This window comes from Amblyomma mixtum, chromosome 3, assembly GCF_055824585.1.
Source record: "Amblyomma mixtum isolate Tamu chromosome 3, ASM5582458v1, whole genome shotgun sequence".
NCBI lineage: Eukaryota > Metazoa > Arthropoda > Arachnida > Ixodida > Ixodidae > Amblyomma > Amblyomma mixtum.
Genome location: NC_143014.1, coordinates 48,621,925 through 48,641,440, shown reverse-complemented (window position 1 = coordinate 48,641,440; position 19,516 = coordinate 48,621,925). Strand labels below are relative to the sequence as shown.

At 45.5% G+C, this 19,516-nt stretch overlaps 3 non-coding genes across 3 annotated transcripts; all 3 read right to left on the bottom strand.

The window, feature by feature from the left end:
- Positions 1-1,284: 1,284 nt before the first annotated feature.
- TRNAR-UCG (transfer RNA arginine (anticodon UCG)) lies at positions 1,285-1,357 on the bottom strand. The gene has a single exon. It is a non-coding gene; the product is annotated as a tRNA-Arg (tRNA).
- A 9,404-nt stretch (positions 1,358-10,761) lies between these two features.
- Positions 10,762-10,834, bottom strand: TRNAR-UCG (transfer RNA arginine (anticodon UCG)). The gene has a single exon. It is a non-coding gene; the product is annotated as a tRNA-Arg (tRNA).
- Positions 10,835-18,168: 7,334 nt separating this feature from the next.
- Positions 18,169-18,241, bottom strand: TRNAR-UCG (transfer RNA arginine (anticodon UCG)). Its single transcript has one exon. It is a non-coding gene; the product is annotated as a tRNA-Arg (tRNA).
- Between the last annotated feature and the right edge of the window lie 1,275 nt (positions 18,242-19,516).

Here is a 19,516-nt window from a genome sequence, read left to right as displayed (position 1 = left end):
TAGAGCGCAAACGCAGCTCGCCAAAACCTCATAAGTGCCGGCCGCTCCTCGCTTCAGCGCTGCCTGTAGCCGACGACGCGCCCGGCAGGGAGCAAGGCTCGACTACACCGCCGTTAGTTCTCGTGACCGCCGCTTGGGACACTCTCCTCCGCTGGGCGGTATGGGGAGCTGTGAAACTGAGTTGGTTCTAGTAACTGTCTGTGTGTGTGCATGCGTGCGTGCGTGTGTGTGTGTTTGTATGTGGGTGTGCGTGTGCGTCTGTGTGTGTGTGTGAGTGTGAGTGTGAGTGTGTGTGTGTGTGTGTGTGTGTGTGTGTGTGTGTGTGTGTGTGTGTGTGTGTGTGTGTGTGTGTGTGTGTGTGTGTGTGTGTGTGTGTGTGTTTGTGTGTGTGGAGGCATGCTCCGCCGAGGATTTCTGACGGTGCCCCGGGCGTTCTCAGTGCTGCTGCATTCTCCAGGAAGGCTGCCCACATCATGCCCCTCAGTAGGGTTTTTGGGTTTAAAAGCGTGAATGTTTACACTCAAGTACGTCACTCAAGTACGTCAAGTACCTCTATGCTCTTCAGTGTTCTGACGCGTTGCCTGCTCGCGCGTGCCGCTTTGATGCGCAACACAGTCGCGTCCAGTGTGACCTGCAATGCAACAGTGGCTACCGCGTGGCCGAGAAGTAACTGGAAGCCGTAGCGTTTTGAACGCCACAGAGTGTCGTTGTCTGTAAAGATGCAGCGGATTTTATTGCCTCTTTGAAAAGTGTGACTGCATAAATTTCATTATTTGCCTTTTGTTTCTGTTTTGGTTTGTGTTTCCTTTCCCAATCCTGCTTGGATTCCAGGATGAGGAAGGCTCGGACTTGAGCTGAAAAATAAAAGTCATCTCTCTCTCTCTCTCTCCAGGATGAGTCTGCAGTATGGTATAGCCACGGCGAAGGCCGGGTATTCACTGTCAAGGGTTCGTGTCCGACAGAAATACTCTAAGACAGCAATACTTCCAAAGCAGCAATGATGGTTCACGTGCCCACACAAATAAGATGGTATGTTGGCCGCTGTCGCGTTGCACACAGTGGAAAGATTGGTTTTTGAGGAAAGGAAATGGCGCAGGAATTGTCTCACTTCTCGTTGGACACCCCAACCACGCCGTAAAGGAAAAAAGAGGTGCAGTTGTGGAGAGTTCCGGAATAACTTCGACCACCTGGCCATCTAGGTTACATTTTGGTTGTCGCAGGAACGATATATCTTGTATGTTAAACCGTTCGCAATATTGTGGGCAAGAAGGGAAAAATTAAAAAAGAGCCTGCCAGGACTCGAACCTGGAATCTTCTGATCCGAAGTCAGACGCGTTATCCGTTGCGCCACAGGCCCACAGAGACCTCCGGGTTCACCTATTTTATTTATTAATACAGGGGAAGAGTGTAACCAAAGATTAACTACCACGTTCCTTTTTTTTTGTCAGTGTGTTGTTCTATATGTTCGTTTGTTGTTGTTTTATAAACGTTGGAAATAAACGCTGGAATAACTTTTCCTGACCTTCAGTAAACATTTAAACTTTGAAACGTTTAACCACGCAGTTAATAAGACGTTGCAGCCTGGGGCTACAAAGCGACACGAAATACAACAGAGCACAATTAATACGTGCTACATAAAAATTCCCCTTGAAACGGACAGCATCGACTCCAAGATTAAACAGCCTACCGTGAAGGGTGCCATAATTGATCACGGCGGATGGGTGACATTTAGAGTTTTCTCGTGACAATTCGGGACTGTACATGCGCTCTATGGCAATCACAATCTCTAAGGCATAAGTAAAGCAGGGCGAATGAAGAAGCTCGAAGTAGAAACGAAGAAGGGACGCCTTCGGGCACCTTCATTCGCGCTGCCGAACTTACGTCAGAATGGACCATCTATCCCAGCAAAAAGTTCTACTTGAATACCGTCTCATCAAACAGAAAAGTTCTGCTAATAGGAAAACCTCACTAAGTGCCAAACACAGAAATATTCCGAGATACGTCAAAGCTTAGAAATAATGCAACGTTCCTTTATCGCTATGGTTTTACATTATACTAACATTAGTTTTATTCGAAGCTTTACCTGCCACGCCATCGATGTCGACTGCAGTCGATTTTGGAGACTGTAAAGCAAATTGAACCTTTCAAGGAAATCATAACTTTTTACCACACATATAAAAACACGTCGTATCCTATAAAGCAAACCTTGTTTCAAAAAAGAAAAAGTTGTTTTTCTTTGTCAGCATATAACTCTGGCCACCACTCTTCTAACTTCGAAAATCTGCACACAATGTGCCTCACACACACACACACATATAGAATCATAATCTACGCGTCGCCAAATTTGCGTCATCATTTTAAATGACGTTAAGTAATAATGGACTCCTAAAAGGTGTTAAAAAAAGTCATTTAGCATAGAAGTCTGGCCACTATGCACTTTTAAAGCTTCTTTCTTTCAGAAGATTCTTTCAACGGAAATAGAAAAGATTCAAAGACGAGCAGCGAGATTTATTTGTTCAAAATACAGGAAAACAGATTCGGTAACGGAGATGTTAAACTCATGTAGTCTAGAAACATTAGAAAAAAGACGTAAAAGGCAGAGATTAAAAATACTTTACCAAATCATTCACGGAGAAATTAACATCAATAAAGAAAAATATCTGCAGCCTCCAGGTAGACTAAGCTCCCGCCTTAACCACCACAAAGCAATTCGGCCATACTTGACACGAACTAACGTCTTTCGCTGCTCATTCTTTCCGGATGCTATTGAGCACTGGAATAAACTGCCCGCTCACGTTGCTGAGTCTACAGGTGTAGCGGCATTCTTGAATGCACTTGGGGATTCCGTCTAGGCATGGGATTCTTGTAGATGGGCGCGTAACTGATTGTCCAATATTGCTTTTTTTATAGCAGGTGGTTCTGCAGTGGTGTGAACTGTGTTGCGTTTCAACGCTCTCTTGTATTGTATGCTCAAGGAAGCTTGTTCATTCATGGTTATATGTGCATTTCTTTGTCTCTTCACTTTCCCTCCCTGTAATGACCCTCAAATGAGGGTTGACAGTATTCATAAATAAATAAATAAATAAATAAATAAAAATCTAGACACAATGTGCGTATTGCATAAACTCAAAATTATAACGTACGCGTTGCCAATTTTAAGTCATCATTTCTATTGCCGTGAAGTAATATTTGGTTCTTAAAGAATATTGTTTTGAAATAAATTACTAATTTACTTTCGAAATCTGGCCACAGTGTTTTTCACGAGAGTCTGGCAACAATATGCTATTTTTCAAATAAACGTAATATTGCTTCTTTTGCCACAATAATTTTTTTGTAAAATTTTTGAAGTATATTCAACGCATGATGCGCATTCAGAGCTGTTTTTAGTTGGAAGCAGTATGCATGGATTCGAAAATGCGCTCATAGACTACCCGGGTGCAGAGCTGTTTAGCGCTGGTTTGTCTCAGTGACTGTCACTTTTGCTGGGATAATAGCACTTAACACCGTGCTCTCAATGAAAGAGGGGAAAAGAGGCATTTTTCTCAATACAGTGTGGTTTCGCCGAGTGCGTGTAGATGAAGTTGAAACCTATTGTTAGACTGATATTAAAAAACAGCTCCATGCAGCTGCATAGGACGGTGGCTCTTCTGCGAAACACTAACAAAGCAAAATGTTCACTTTGTCAGCTTTTATTTCATGACCAGAAGCTTGTGTTCAGAACTATTTGATGGTGATATTTCCATATTACCAGGAAATACTTCACTTTCAAGCTGCTGGGGATTTGACTCTTACTGGCACACTGGAATGTGCTCCCCTGAAGTGAAAATAGAAACTAAATATTTATGCCCTCATGGAAAGACGTGTTTATTTTTATTAAATTAATTTCTACCTATTTCTCTCTATACCCCTGTCAAGCGGGCAAGTTAAGTGCACTTACGGGGAGTGCGCTTTGGCATCCCGAGTGACACTTTGGGCTACGCGGTGCTAAACGGGAAAGCAAAGTGCACTCATAGTAAAAAAATAATTGCTACAGAAAATGAGCGGAATTTCTGAACAGGCCGATGGAAAAGAAAAAAGGACTAATAATATTTGATTGCTTAACGTGATAGTGCAAATAAAGCGAGGCTCAACAGTTTTTAACGATGAAAAAAATTTAAATAGCAGAAAAGCCAAGACCAGCCAAGGCTATCCAGAATTTCGACAACAAACAAGATGGCGGCGGGCAGCGATGTTGCATCTGATCACGTTTACTTGTTTTGTTGCTTCGGTTGTAGCTATAACCAACGAACTTTTTTCTGAAAACAGTTTATAACACGTAAAATAAAGTCGTAAGTACTTTTTATGCATTATAAATTTTGTACCATTGGAACCGCTGGCGTCGAGGCTACGCACTCGGCCAGCAAAGTATGGTCCATAAACGCACTCCTGGCGGAGCGCACTTTCCGCGAGTGACACTCCACTCGCGTCGTTTAGATGCGGCAAAGTGTACTTACAGCAAAGTACACTTTCCGTAAGTGCACTTAACTTGCCCGCTTGACAGGGGTATTAACTTACGCTCCGCGTCGCTACTGTGACTCCTCCTTCTATGGCGGCTATCGCAACTGGTCCCTCGGCCAGAAGCAGCAAAACCAGGTTGTTTTAACCATTGGTTCCACCTGCGTGTGTGTGTGTGCGTGATCGTGTGTGCGCTCGTGTGTGTGTGTTTACCGTCCCTAAGCAACTCAGGCTATGAGGGACGCCGTAGTGAAGGGCTCCGGAAATTTCGAACCTGGGGTCCTTTAACGTGGAATGATATCGCTCAGCGCACGGGCATCTAGAATTTCTCCTCCAAAGAAATTCAACCGCCGCGGCCGTGATCGAACCCGCGTCTTTCGGGTCAGCAGCCGAGCACCATAACCACTGAGCCACCGCGGCGGCGTATGTGTGTGTGTGCAACGTTACTAGAACCAAGTCAGTTTCACAGCGGTGCCCAGAGAGCTGTCCCAAGTGGCGGTCGCGCGAACTAGTGGCGCTGCGATCGAGTCTTGCTCCCTCGTACCCTCGTCGCCGCTCTGTGCGGCTCGCTGCCCTGCTGCGCCCTTTTTAAGGTGCACTCGCGACAGCCGCTTTGTGTTGTCCGCTTCTCAGTTAATTTTAAGGCGAAAGCCTTTAATGCCTCATACTGTCGTTTGCAGCCGTGTCGGCAGATGTGTCCGTGTTTCGGCGTCACTACTTAAAAAGCTGTGTCGAGGCTGAGCATCGAACCAGGGCCTTTGGCATTTGAAGTCATTAACTACTCATTTGGCATTTGAACCAGTCATTAACTCGTGACTAGTTAGTCATGATTGTTTAATGACTAACTAGTGATGATTAACCAGTCATGACTGGTTAGTCATTCGTTAGTCATTAATCACTCATCAGTAGTTAGTCATGATTGGTTAGTCGTGACTAGCTAGTCATTAACCAGGCATGTCTAGTTCATCATTAACCAATGATGACTAGTTAGTCATCAACTGACTTATTAGTTGATGAATAACTAGTCATCAACTAATAAGTCAAACTAGCTAGTCATTAACCAGTCATCAATTAACTAGTCATCACTAGTTAGTCATTAACCAATCATGAGTAGTTAGTCATCAACAAATTAGTCATGACTTAAATAGCCATGACTAATTAGTCATTAACCGATCATGACTAGTTAGTCATCAACCAATTAGTGATGACTACCTAGTTCATTGACCAGTCATCAATTAACTAGTCATGGCTAGTTAGTCATTAACCAATCATGACTATTTAGTCATTAACTAATAAGTCAAATTAGCTAGTCATTAACCAGTCATCAATTAACTAGTCATGACTAGTTAGTCATTAACCAATTATGAGTAGTTAGTCATCAACTAATTAGTCATGACCTAAATAGTCCTGACCTATTAGTCATTAACCAATCATGACTAGTTAGTCATCAACTAATTAGTCATGACTAGCTAGTCATTGACCAGTCATCAATTAACTATTCATGGCTAGTTAGTCATTAACCAATCAAGGCTTGTTAGTCATTAACCAATAATGACTAGATAGTCATGAATTAATCATGACAAGTTAGTCAATAATCAAACATGACTAGTAAGTCAATAACCAATCATGACTAGTAAGTCATGACTAGCTAGCCACTAACCACTCATGGTTAGTCATGACTGGTTAGTCATTACTAACCATGACTAATTACTGATTAGTCATGACTGGTTAGTCATTAAGCAGTCATGGTAAATTAGTCATTAAGTAGTCATGACTAGTTATGATTGGTCAATGAATGGTTAGTCATGAGTAGTCAGTCATTAAGCAGGCATGACTAGTTATTATTGCTTAATGACTGCTTAGTCATGACTGGTTTGTCATTGCTGGTTAGTCACGACTAGCTAGTCATTAACCAGACGTGACTAGTTCATCATTAACGAATCATGACTAGTTAGTCATCAACTAATTAGTCGTGACTAGCTAGTCATTAACCAGTCATCAATTAACTAGTCATGGCCAGTTAGTCATTAACCAATCATGACTAGTTAGTAACCAATCATGACTAGTAAGGCATGGGTCATGACCCAATTAGTCATGGCTAGCCAAACCAAGTCACCCCATTGCCTCCTCGCAAAATAACGTTGGTTCTGCCGCCTCGTGTGTGCCAACAGCCGTGCGGCCAAAGTTGCGTGGAAAGGCTTTCGTCTTGCGCACTTTAGATCCTCAAAGCGGCGCCTGAATTTTTTGTTTGTATGTTGTAACATCGGGCCTCTTCATGCTGACCTGTCTTGCACCGGGGTGCAATAGCGGGTATCGCAACGATGACACGACGGACAGTCATTTCTTGGGGCCACCGATATACAGCTGAGCCACCACCGCTGCCACGTGCAGACAGAAGAGAGTTGAAAGCAATACATGGTAAATGAAAGGAAAAAGATTGTTGCTAGCTCCGGCATCTGCCATCGCTGCTGAAAGCACCTCAGATGGTTCAACAGAAATAAAGGATAGCAGGCAGTGTGTAGGAGTGAAATGAAAGAGGTGAGAGGATTGTAGAAAGGACAGGGGGAGAGGTACAATGGTAATAAAACTATTTACATATTAACGTAACAGCAACAGAGATAGAAAAGACGCGCGTCGCAGTAACCGCGTCCGCCGAAGCCAACGTTTCTAGTAAAGACAGTTTGCAAACTGCGCCGGCGAGCCAGGGAGCAGAGCGGCCCCACGCGATCACCGTCTAGGCGGTGGCGCTGCGGTCGCTTTAGGATGAGCGCGTCGTCTGCTACTCCCAGCTCAACGTTTTTATATAATATTATCAACATAAACTACGAGGAGGCAAGCGGTACGTCATGTTTCTCTAACCCGCGGAAAGAAGGGCTTCCAGTTTTTTCCGATATTTACAGCCAGAGGCTCAACCTCGAGCATCCTGCCCTGACGTACCCCAGACGTAGAGCGCACGCGGACTTCGCAATTCGTAGATGAGCGCGGCTAGAAGCAGCCGCCACCCTGCGCAGACGATGCGAGGCGCGAGCTAACAGTAATCATTCGCGCAGCAAACTGTGACCAAGCGGAGCCAATGGGCGCCGCGGCGGTGAAGAGAAATCGTGGCCTCTCAGATCAAGCGCGGTGTTAAAGTAGCGATGCTTGAGCTGGGTACGGAGGCACGGAGGCCATGGAAGAACAAACGCGGTACTCCTACCAGCCGAAAGATGGCGCTCGTATCTCTTTGAGATGAAATCGGCGACAGAAAGGGGCCGCATACCAGGAGCATGTTTTCCAACTGTCTTTATCTAGAAACGTTGGCCGAAGCGGAGACGCTGGTTGCTGCCCTGCTGCGCCCTTTGTAAAGCGCGCTTGCGACAGCCGCTTTGTGTCGTCTGCTTCTTAGTTAATTTTTGTTTGTATTTTGTGACATCGGAGCTGTTCATGCCGACCTGCTTTTCACCGGGGTGCAATAGCGGGTATCGCAACGATGACTCAACGGACCGTCATTGCTTCGGGCCGCCAAAAGGCCACATCGAGTTTAAAAGATGGAAGCGTGCACTTCACAGAAAGGATCGCAAACTGACTTCGAAATGCAAAGTTTGTGATCTCCATTTCGAAGAAGAAGACCTTCTAAAGGACTATGCCCATGTAGTGCAAGGTACGGAAGTGCTTTTGGAGACAGGGAAATGGATGCTGGCACCAGGCTCTCTTCCGAAGCTGTTTCCTTTATTCCAGGCGCATATTTCAAAGCCAAAATGCACTACGCCGAAGAGAAAGCCTCCAATGGATCGCGGTGCCCAGTTTGTCGCAACAGCAGTGCCACGAGGTAACTTAGAGAATTCCGAGATCGCAAAAGTGCATTCCGAAATGCCCAACTGCGCTGCACAAAGTGACAGTCTGGAGTCCGCAGCATTACCGACAACGCAGTGGATATTCGAATATTCACTACGTTCCCTCCTAAAGTAGAGTGCACCCACGCACTGAAACTTTGTCTGACCTCTTTACATTATAGGAACTAGGCACTCGGGTACGCGCTAGAAAACACAAGCCATTGAGCAAAGCAAGAAACAATGCTCGCGAGCGTGTTGCCAGAATTTTTGGACTTTTTTCACAATATTAAAAGCCTAATTTCGCATCACACAAACGTGTTCTCCAAGATAACACGCAGCTTCGAAGGAAAAGCTGCCGCAATTGAAGTATTATTTTACTGCAGCCATGTAGAGCGCAAACGCAGCTCGCCAAAACCTCATAAGTGCCGGCCGCTCCTCGCTTCAGCGCTGCCTGTAGCCGACGACGCGCCCGGCAGGGAGCAAGGCTCGACTACACCGCCGTTAGTTCTCGTGACCGCCGCTTGGGACACTCTCCTCCGCTGGGCGGTATGGGGAGCTGTGAAACTGAGTTGGTTCTGGTAACAGTGTGTGTGTGTGTGCATTCGTGCGTGCGTGTGTGTGTGTTGTGTATGTGGGTGTGCGTGTGCGTCTGTGTGTGTGTGTGTGTGTGTGTGTGTGTGTGTGTGTGTGTGTGTGTGTGTGTGTGTGTGTGAGTGTGAGTGTGAGTGTGAGTGTGAGTGTGTGTGTGTGTGTGTGTGTGTGTGTGTGTGTGTGTGTGTGTGTGTGTGTGTGTGTGTGTGTGTGTGTGTGTGTGTGTGTGTGTGTGTGTGTGTGTGTGGAGGCACGCTCCGCCGACGATTTCTGACGGTGCCCCGGGCGTTCTCAGTGCTGCTTGTAAGGAGCCAGCGCCACACTGCGGTTACAGAAGACGCACGGGAGGCGGACGAAGAAGAAAAGGAAGGAATACGTGGCAGAGAGAACGTGCGGGAGAGAAGAGGAAGACGGCGGTCGGCGACGGAGGTGGACCTCTTCTGCTGGCGCCCCGAGTTACCAGGCTTGGGCCTCAGCCGCAGACGTCCGGGTGACCAGACCCGGACAGCCGTCGTCGGGAACCTCGGCCGTCACATCCAGGCGCCTCTCTTTCCGCCCAGCCGACAGCTTCTCGACACGGGCCGCCTCTGACATCTCCGTGGCGTACCTGGGCTACCGGACCTGAGGGCCGTGCCCGGAGCACGCAGACGCTATTTTCTTCGGCAGCGTTGAGGCCGCCGTGGAGAACGCCGCCAACCGGGTGTCAACGAAGGGAACCCGACACACGTGCCTAAAGTCTGCCCCGACGCCCAGCCACGGCTCCTCGATCGACGCACCAGGCTCATCACTGGGACACAAAGAAATTTAAGTGTGACTTTCCTTTTGACTGTCTTCTCGCGAGTGTTTGTTTTCCTTTCCTTTTTCCTCTTTGTTCTCTCTCTTGTCTGTTTTTTCCCCGTTTCATTTCAATACTTCAATTAGATTTTCCTTTCCTGCAAACGCCGCCTCGTTTATTTCTTTCCTTTAACTCATGAGTGTTAATGCGTAAATTTTACCTGCAGTCTTCACCTCCTCACACTGCTGCATTCTCCAGGAAGGCTGCCCACATCATGCCCCTCAGTAGGGTTTTTGGGTTTAAAAGCGTGAATGTTTACACTCAAGTACGTCACTCAAGTACGTCAAGTACCTCTATGCTCTTCAGTGTTCTGACGCGTTGCCTGCTCGCGCGTGCCGCTTTGATGCGCAACACAGTCGCGTCCAGTGTGACCTGCAATGCAACAGTGGCTACCGCGTGGCCGAGAAGTAACTGGAAGCCGTAGCGTTTTGAACGCCACAGAGTGCCGTTGTCTGTAAAGATGCAGCGGATTTTATTGCCTCTTTGAAAAGTGTGACTGCATAAATTTCATTATTTGCCTTTTGTTTCTGTTTTGGTTTGTGTTTCCTTTCCCAATCCTGCTTGGATTCCAGGATGAGGAAGGCTCGGACTTGAGCTGAAAAATAAAAGTAATCTCTCTCTCTCTCTCTCTCTCCAGGATGAGTCTGCAGTATGGTATTACCACGGCGAAGGCCGGGTATTCACTGTCAAGGGTTCGTGTCCGACAGAAATACTCTAAGACAGCAATACTTCCAAAGCAGCAATGATGGTTCACGTGCCCACACAAATAAGATGGTATGTTGGCCGCTGTCGCGTTGCACACAGTGGAAAGATTGGTTTTTGAGGAAAGGAAATGGCGCAGGAATTGTCTCACTTCTCGTTGGACACCCCAACCACGCCGTAAAGGAAAAAAGAGGTGCAGTTGTGGAGAGTTCCGGAATAACTTCGACCACCTGGCCATCTAGGTTACATTTTGGTTGTCGCAGGAACGATATATCTTGTATGTTAAACCGTTCGCAATATGGTGGCCAAGAAGGGAAAAATTAAAAAAGAGCCTGCCAGGACTCGAACCTGGAATCTTCTGATCCGAAGTCAGACGCGTTATCCGTTGCGCCACAGGCCCACAGAGACCTCCGGGTTCATCTATTTTATTTATTAATACAGGGGAAGAGTGTAACCAAAGATTAACTACCACGTTCCTTTTTTTTTGTCAGTGTGTTGTTCTATATGTTCGTTTGTTGTTGTTTTATAAACGTTGGAAATAAACGCTGGAATAACTTTTCCTGACCTTCAGTAAACATTTAAACTTTGAAACGTTTAACCACGCAGTTAATAAGACGTTGCAGCCTGGGGCTACAAAGCGACACGAAATACAACAGAGCACAATTAATACGTGCTACTTAAAAATTCCCCTTGAAACGGACAGCATCGACTCCAAGATTAAACAGCCTACCCTGAAGGGTGCCATAACTGATCACGGCGGATGGGTGACATTTAGAGTTTTCTCGTGACAATTCGGGACTGTACATGCGCTCTATGGCAATCACAATCTCTAAGACATAAGTAAAGCAGGGCGAATGAAGAAGCTCGAAGTAGAAACGAAGAAGGGACGCCTTCGGGCACCTTCATTCGCGCTGCCGAACTTACGTCAGAATGGACCATCTATCTCAGCAAAAAGTTCTACTTGAATACCGTCTCATGAAACAGAAAAGTTCTGCTAATAGGAAAACCTCACTACGTGCCAAACAGAAATATTCCGAGATACGTCAAACCTTAGAAATAATGCAACGTTCCTTTATCGCTGTGGTTTTACATTATACTAACATTAGTTTTATTCGAAGCTTTACCTGCCCAGCCATCGATGTCGACTGCAGTCGATTTTGGAGACTGTAAAGCAAATTGAACCTTTCAAGGAAATCATAACTTTTTACCACACATATAAAAACACGTCGTATACTATAACGCAAACCTTGTTTCAATAAAGAAAAAGTTGTTTTTCTTTGTCAGCATATAACTCTGGCCACCACTCTTCTAACTTCGAAAATCTGCACACAATGTGCCTCACACACACACACACACACACACACACACACACACATATAGAATCATAATCTACGCGTCGCCAAATTTGCGTCATCATTTTAAATGACGTTAAGTAATAATGGACTCCTAAAACGTGTTAAAAAAAAGTCATTTAGCATAGAGGTCTGGCCACTATGCACTTTTAAAGCTCGAAAATCTAGACACAATGTGCGTATTACATAAACTCAAAATTATAACGTACGCGTTGCCAATTTTAAGTCATCATTTTTATTGCCGTGAAGTAAGATTTGGTTCTTAAAGAATATTGTTTTGAAATAAATTACTAATTTACTTTCGAAATCTGGCCACAGTGTTTTTCACGAGAGTCTGGCAACAATATGCTATTTTTCAAATCAACGTAATATTGCTTCTTTTGCCACAGTAATTTTTTTGTAAAATTTTTGAAGTATATTCAACGCATGATGCGCATTCGGAGCTGTTGTTAGTTGGAAGCAGTATGCATGGATTCGAAAATGCGCTCATAGACTACCCGGGTGCAGAGCTGTTTAGCGCTGGTTTGTCTCAGTGACTGTCACTTTTGCTGGGACAATAGCACTTAACACCGTGCTCTCAATGAAAGAGGGGAAAAGAGGCATTTTTCTCAATACAGTGTGGTTTCCCCGAGTGCGTGTAGATGAAGTTGAAACCTATTGTTAGACTGATATTAAAAAACAGCTCCGTGCAGCTGCATAGGACGGTGGCTCTTCTGCGAAACACTAACAAAGCAAAATGTTCACTTTGTCAGCTTTTATTTCATGACCAGAAGCTTGTGTTCAGAAGTATTTGATGGTGATATTCCCATATTACCAGGAAATACTTCACTTTCAAGCTGCTGGGGATTTGACTCTTACTGGCACACTGGAATGTGCTCGTCTGAAGTGAAAATAGAAACTAAATATTTATGCCCTCATGGAAAGACGTGTTTATTTTTATTAAATTAATTTCTACCTATTTCTTACTTACGCTCCGCGTCGCTACTGTGACTCTTCCTTCTATGGCGGCTATCGCAACTGGTCTTGCGGCCAGCAGCAGCAAAACCAGGTTGTTTTAACCATTGGTTCCACCTGCGTGTGTGTGTGTGCGTGATCGTGTGTGCGCTCGTGTGTGTGTGTTTACCGTCCCTAAGCAACTCAGGCTATGAGGGACGCCGTAGTGAAGGGCTCCGGAAATTTCGACCACCTGGGGTTCTTTAACGTGCAATGATATCGCTCAGCGCACGGGCATCTAGAATTTCTCCTCCAAAGAAATTCAACCGCCGCGGCCGGGATCGAACCCGCGTCTTTCGGGTCAGCAGCCGAGCACCATAACCACTGAGCCACCGCGGCGGCGTATGTGTGTGTGTGCAACGTTACTAGAACCAAGTGAGTTTCACAGCGGTGCCAGAGAGCTGTCCCAAGTGGCGTTCGCGCGAACTAGTGGCGCTGCGATCGAGTCTTGCTCCCTCGTAACCTCGTCGCCGCTCTGTGCGGCTCGCTGCCCTGCTGCGCCCTTTTTAAGGTGCACTCGCGACAGCCGCTTTGTGTTGTCCGCTTCTCAGTTAATTTTAAGGCGAAAGCCTTTAATGCCTCATACTGTCGTTTGCAGCCGTGTCGGCAGATGTGTCCGTGTTTCGGCGTCACTGCTTAAAAAGCTGTGTCGAGGCTGAGCATCGAACCAGGGCCTTTGGCATTTGAAGTCATTAACTACTCATTTGGCATTTGAACCAGTCATTAACTCGTGACTAGTTAGTCATGATTGTTTAATGACTAACTAGTGATGATTAACCAGACATGACTGGTTAGTCATTCGTTAGTCATTAATCACTCATCAGTAGTTAGTCATGATTGGTTAGTCGTGACTAGCTAGTCATTAACCAGGCATGTCTAGTTCATCATTAACCAATGATGACTAGTTAGTCATCAACTAATAAGTCAAACTAGCTAGTCATTAACCAGTCATCAATTAAATAGTCATGACTAGTTAGTCATTAACCAATCATGACTAGTTAGTCATCAACAAATTAGTCATGACTTAAATAGCCATGACTAATTAGTCATTAACCGATCATGACTAGTTAGTCATCAACCAATTAGTGATGACTACCTAGTTCATTGACCAGTCATCAATTAACTAGTCATGGCTAGTTAGTCATTAACCAATCATGACTATTTAGTCATTAACTAATAAGTCAAATTAGCTAGTCATTAACCAGTCAACAATTAACTAGTCATGACTAGTTAGTCATTAACCAATTATGAGTAGTTAGTCATCAACTAATTAGTCATGACCTAAATAGTCCTGACCTATTAGTCATTAACCAATCATGACTAGTTAGTCGTCAACTAATTAGTCATGACTAGCTAGTCATTGACCAGTCATCAATTAACTATTCATGGCTAGTTAGTCATTAACCAATCATGGCTTGTTAGTCATTAACCAATATTGACTAGATAGTCATGAATTAATCATGACAAGTTAGTCAATAATCAATCATGACTAGTAAGTCAATAACCAATCATGACTAGTAAGTCATGACTAGCTAGCCACTAACCACTCATGGTTAGTCATGACTGGTTAGTCATTACTAACCATGACTAATTAGTGATTAGTCATGACTGGTTAGTCATTAAGCAGTCATGATAAATTAGTCATTAAGTAGTCATGACTAGTTATGATTGGTCAATGAATGGTTAGTCATGAGTAGTCAGTCATTAAGCAGGCATGGCTAGTTATTATTGCTTAATGACTGCTTAGTCATGACTGGTTTGTCATTGCTGGTTAGTCACGACTAGCTAGTCATTAACCAGACGTGACTAGTTCATCATTAACGAATCATGACTAGTTAGTTATCAACTAATCAGTCATGACTAGCTAGTCATTAACCAGCCATCAATTAACTAGTCATTGCTAGTTAGTCATTAACCAATCATGACTAGTTAGTAACCAATCATGACTAGTAAGGCATGGGTCATGACCCAATTAGTCATGGCTAGCCAAACCAAGTCACCCCATTGCCTCCTCGCAAAATAACGTTGGTTCTGCCGCCTCGTGTGTGCCAACAGCCGTGCGGCCAAAGTTGCGTGGAAAGGCTTTTGTCTCGCGCACTTTAGATCCTCAAAGCGGCGCCTGAATTTTTTGTTTGTATGTTGTAACATCGGGCCTCTTCATGCTGACCTGTTTTGCACCGGGGTGCAATAGCGGGTATCGCAACGATGATACGACGGACAGTCATTTCTTCGGGCCACCGATATACTGCTGAGCCACCACCGCTGCCACGTGCAGACAGAAGAGAGTTGAAAGCAATACATGGTAAATGAAAGGAAAAAGATTGTTGCTAGCTCCGGCATCTGCCATCGCTGCTGAAAGCACCTCAGCTGGTTCAACAGAAATAAAGGATAGCAGGCAGTGTGTAGGAGTGAAATGAAAGAGGTGAGAGGATTGTAGAAAGGACAGGGGGAGAGTTACAATGGTAATAAAACTATTTACATATTAACATAACAGCAACAGAGATAGAAAAGACGCGCGTCGCAGTAACCGCGTCCGCCGAAGCCAACGTTTCTAGTAAAGACAGTTGGCAAACTGCGCCGGCGAGCCAGGGAGCAGAGCGGCCCCACGCGATCACCGTCTAGGCGGTGGCGCTGCGGTCGCTTTAGGATGAGCGCGTCGTCTGCTACTCCCAGCTCAACGTTTTTATATAATATTATCAACATAAACTACGAGGAGGCAAGCGGTACGTCATGTTTCTCTAAACCATGGAAAGAAGGGCTTTCAGTTTTTTCCGATATTTACAGCCAGAGGCTCAACCTCGAGCATCCTGCCCTGACGTACCCCAGACGTAGAGCGCACGCGGACTTCGCCATTCGTAGATGAGCGCGGCTAAAAGCAGCCGCCCCCTGCGCAGACGATGCGAGGCGCGAGCTAACACTAATCATTCGCGCAGCAAACTGTGACCAAGCGGAGCCAATGGGCGCCGCGGCGGTGAAGAGAAATCGTGGCCTCTGAGATCAAGCGCGGTGTTAAAGTACCGATGCTTGAGCTGGTTACGGAGGCACGGAGGCCATGGAAGAACAAACGCGGTACTCCTACCAGCCGAAAGATGGCGCTCGTATCTCTTTGAGATGAAATCGGCGACAGAAAGGGGCCGCATACCCGGAGCATGTTTTCCAACTGTCTTTACCTAGAAACGTTGGCCGAAGCGGCGACGCTGGTTGCTGGCCCTGCTGCGCCCTTTGTAAAGCGCGCTTGCGACAGCCGCTTTGTGTCGTCTGCTTCTTAGTTAATTTTTGTTTGTATTTTGTGACATCGGACCTATTCATGCCGACCTGCTTTTCACCGGGGTGCAATAGCGGGTATCGCAACGATGACTCAACGGACCGTCATTGCTTCGGGCCGCCAAAAGACCACATCGAGTTTAAAAGATGGGAGCGTGCACTTCACAGAAAGGATCGCAAACTGACTTCGAAATGCAAAGTTCGTGATCTCCATTTCGAAGAAGAAGACCTTCTAGAGCACTATCCCCATGTAGTGCAAGGTACGGAAGTGCTTTTGGAGACAGGGAAATGGATGCTGGCACCAGGCTCTCTTCCGAAGCTGTTTCCTTTATTCCAGGCGCATATTTCAAAGCCAAAATGCACTACGCCGAAGAGAAAGCCTCCAATGGATCGCGGTGCCCAGTGTGTCGCGACAGCAGTGCCACGAGGTAACTTAGAGAATTCCGAGATCGCAAAAGTGCATTCCGAAATGCCCAGCTGCGCTGCACAAAGTGACAGTCTGGAGTCCGCAGCATTACCGACAACGCAGTGGATATTCGATTATTCACTACGTTCCCTCCTAAAGTAGAGTGCACCCACGCACTGAAACTTTGTCTGACCTCTTTACATTATAGGAACTATGCACTGGGGTACGCGCTAGAAAACACAAGCCATTGAGCAAAGCAAGAAACAATGCTCGCGAGCGTGTTGCCAGCATTTTTGGACTTTTTTCACGATATTAAAAGCCTAATTTCGCATCACACAAACGTGTTCTCGAAGATAACACGCAGCTTCGAAGGAAAAGCGGCCGCAATTGAAGTATTATTTTACTGCAGCCATGTAGAGCGCAAACGCAGCTCGCCAAAACCTCATAAGTGCCGGCCGCTCCTCGCTTCAGCGCTGCCTGTAGCCGACGACGCGCCCGGCAGGGAGCAAGGCTCGACTACACCGCCGTTAGTTCTCGTGACCGCCGCTTGGGACACTCTCCTCCGCTGGGCGGTATGGGGAGCTGTGAAACTGAGTTGGTTCTAGTAACTGTGTGTGCGTGTGTGCGTGCGTGCGTGCGTGTATGTTGTGTGTGTGTGTGTGTGCGTGTGCGTGTGAGTGTGAGTGTGACTGTGAGTGTGTGTGTGTGTGTGTGTGTGTGTGTGTGTGTGTGTGTGTGTGTGTGTGTGTGTGTGTGTGTGTGTGTGTGTGTGTGTGTGTGTGTGTGTGTGTGTGTGTGTGTGTGTGTGTGTGTGTGTGTGTGGAGGCACGCTCAGCCGACGATTTCTGACGGTGCCCCGGGCGTGCTCAGTGCTGCTGCATTCTCCATGAAGGCTGCCCACATCATGCCCCTCAGTAGGGTTTTTGGGTTTAAAAGCGTGAATGTTTACACTCAAGTACGTCACTCAAGTACGTCAAGTACCTCTATGCTCTTCAGTGTTCTGACGCGTTGCCTGCTCGCGCGTGCCGCTTTGATGCGCAACACAGTCGCGTCCAGTGTGACCTGCAATGCAACAGTGGCTACCGCGTGGCCGAGAAGTAACTGGAAGCCGTAGCGTTTTGAACGCCACAGAGTGTCGTTGTCTGTAAAGATGCAGCGGATTTTATTGCCTCTTTGAAAAGTGTGACTGCATAAATTTCATTATTTGCCTTTTGTTTCTGTTTTGGTTTGTGTTTCCTTTCCCAATCCTGCTTGGATTCCAGGATGAGGAAGGCTCGGACTTGAGCTGAAAAATAAAAGTAATCTCTCTCTCTCTCTCTCTCTCCAGGATGAGTCTGCAGTATGGTATTACCACGGCGAAGGCCGGGTATTCACTGTCAAGGGTTCGTGTCCTACAGAAATACTCTAAGACAGCAATACTTCCAAAGCAGCAATGATGGTTCACGTGCCCACACAAATAAGATGGTATGTTGGCCGCTGTCGCGTTGCACACAGTGGAAAGATTGGTTTTTGAGGAAAGGAAATGGCGCAGGAATTGTCTCACTTCTCGTTGGACACCCCAACCACGCCGTAAAGGAAAAAAGAGGTGCAGTTGTGGAGGGTTCCGGAATAACTTCGACCACCTGGCCATCTAGGTTACATTTTGGTTGTCGGAGGAACGATATATCTTGTATGTTAAACCGTTCGCAATATGGTGGCCAAGAAGGGAAAAATTAAAAAAGAGCCTGCCAGGACTCGAACCTGGAATCTTCTGATCCGAAGTCAGACGCGTTATCCGTTGCGCCACAGGCCCACAGAGAGCTCCGGGTTCATCTATTTTATTTATTAATACAGGGGAAGAGTGTAACCAAAGATTAACTACCACGTTCCTTTTTTTTGTCAGTGTGTTGTTCTATATGTTCGTTTGTTGTTGTTTTATAAACGTTGGAAATAAACGCTGGAATAACTTTTCCTGACCTTCAGTAAACATTTAAACTTTGAAACATTAAACCACGCAGTTAATAAGACGTTGCAGCCTGGGGCTACAAAGCGACACGAAATACAACAGAGCACAATTAATACGTACTACGTAAAAATTCCCCTTGAAACGGACAGCATCGACTCCAAGATTAAACAGCCTACCGTGAAGGGTGCCATAATTGATCACGGCGGATGGGTGACATTTAGAGTTTTCTCGTGACAATTCGGGACTGTACATGCGCTCTATGGCAATCACAATCTCTAAGGCATAAGTAAAGCAGGGCGAATGAAGAAGCTCGAAGTAGAAACGAAGAAGGGACGCCTTCGGGCACCTTCATTCGCGCTGCCGAACTTACGTCAGAATGGACCATCTATCCGAGCAAAAAGTTCTACTTGAATACCGTCTCATGAAACAGAAAAGTTCTGCTAATAGGAAAACCTCACTACGTGCCAAACAGAAATATTCCGAGATACGTCAAACCTTAGAAATAATGCAACGTTCCTTTATCGCTATGGTTTTACATTATACTAACATTAGTTTTATTCGAAGCTTTACCTGCCCAGCCATCGATGTCGACTGCAGTCGATTTTGGAGACTGTAAAGCAAATTGAACCTTTCAAGGAAATCATAACTTTTTACCACACATATAAAAACACGTCGTATACTATAACGCAAAACTTGTTTCAAAAAAGAAAAAGTTGTTTTTCTTTGTCAGCATATAACTCTGGCCACCACTCTTCTAACTTCGAAAATCTGCACACAATGTGCCTCACACACACACACACATATATAGAATCATAATCTACGCGTCGCCAAATTTGCGTCATCATTTTAAATGACGTTAAGTAATAATGGACTCCTAAAAGGTGTTAAAAAAAAGTCATTTAGCATAGAAGTCTGGCCACTATGCACTTTTAAAGCTCGAAAATCTAGACACAATGTGCGTATTACATAAACTCAAAATTATAACGTACGCGTTGCCAATTTTAAGTCATCATTTTTATTGCCGTGAAGTAATATTTGGTTCTTAAAGAATATTGTTCGGAAATAAATTACTAATTTACTTTCGAAATCTGGCCACAGTGTTTTTCACGAGAGTCTGGCAAC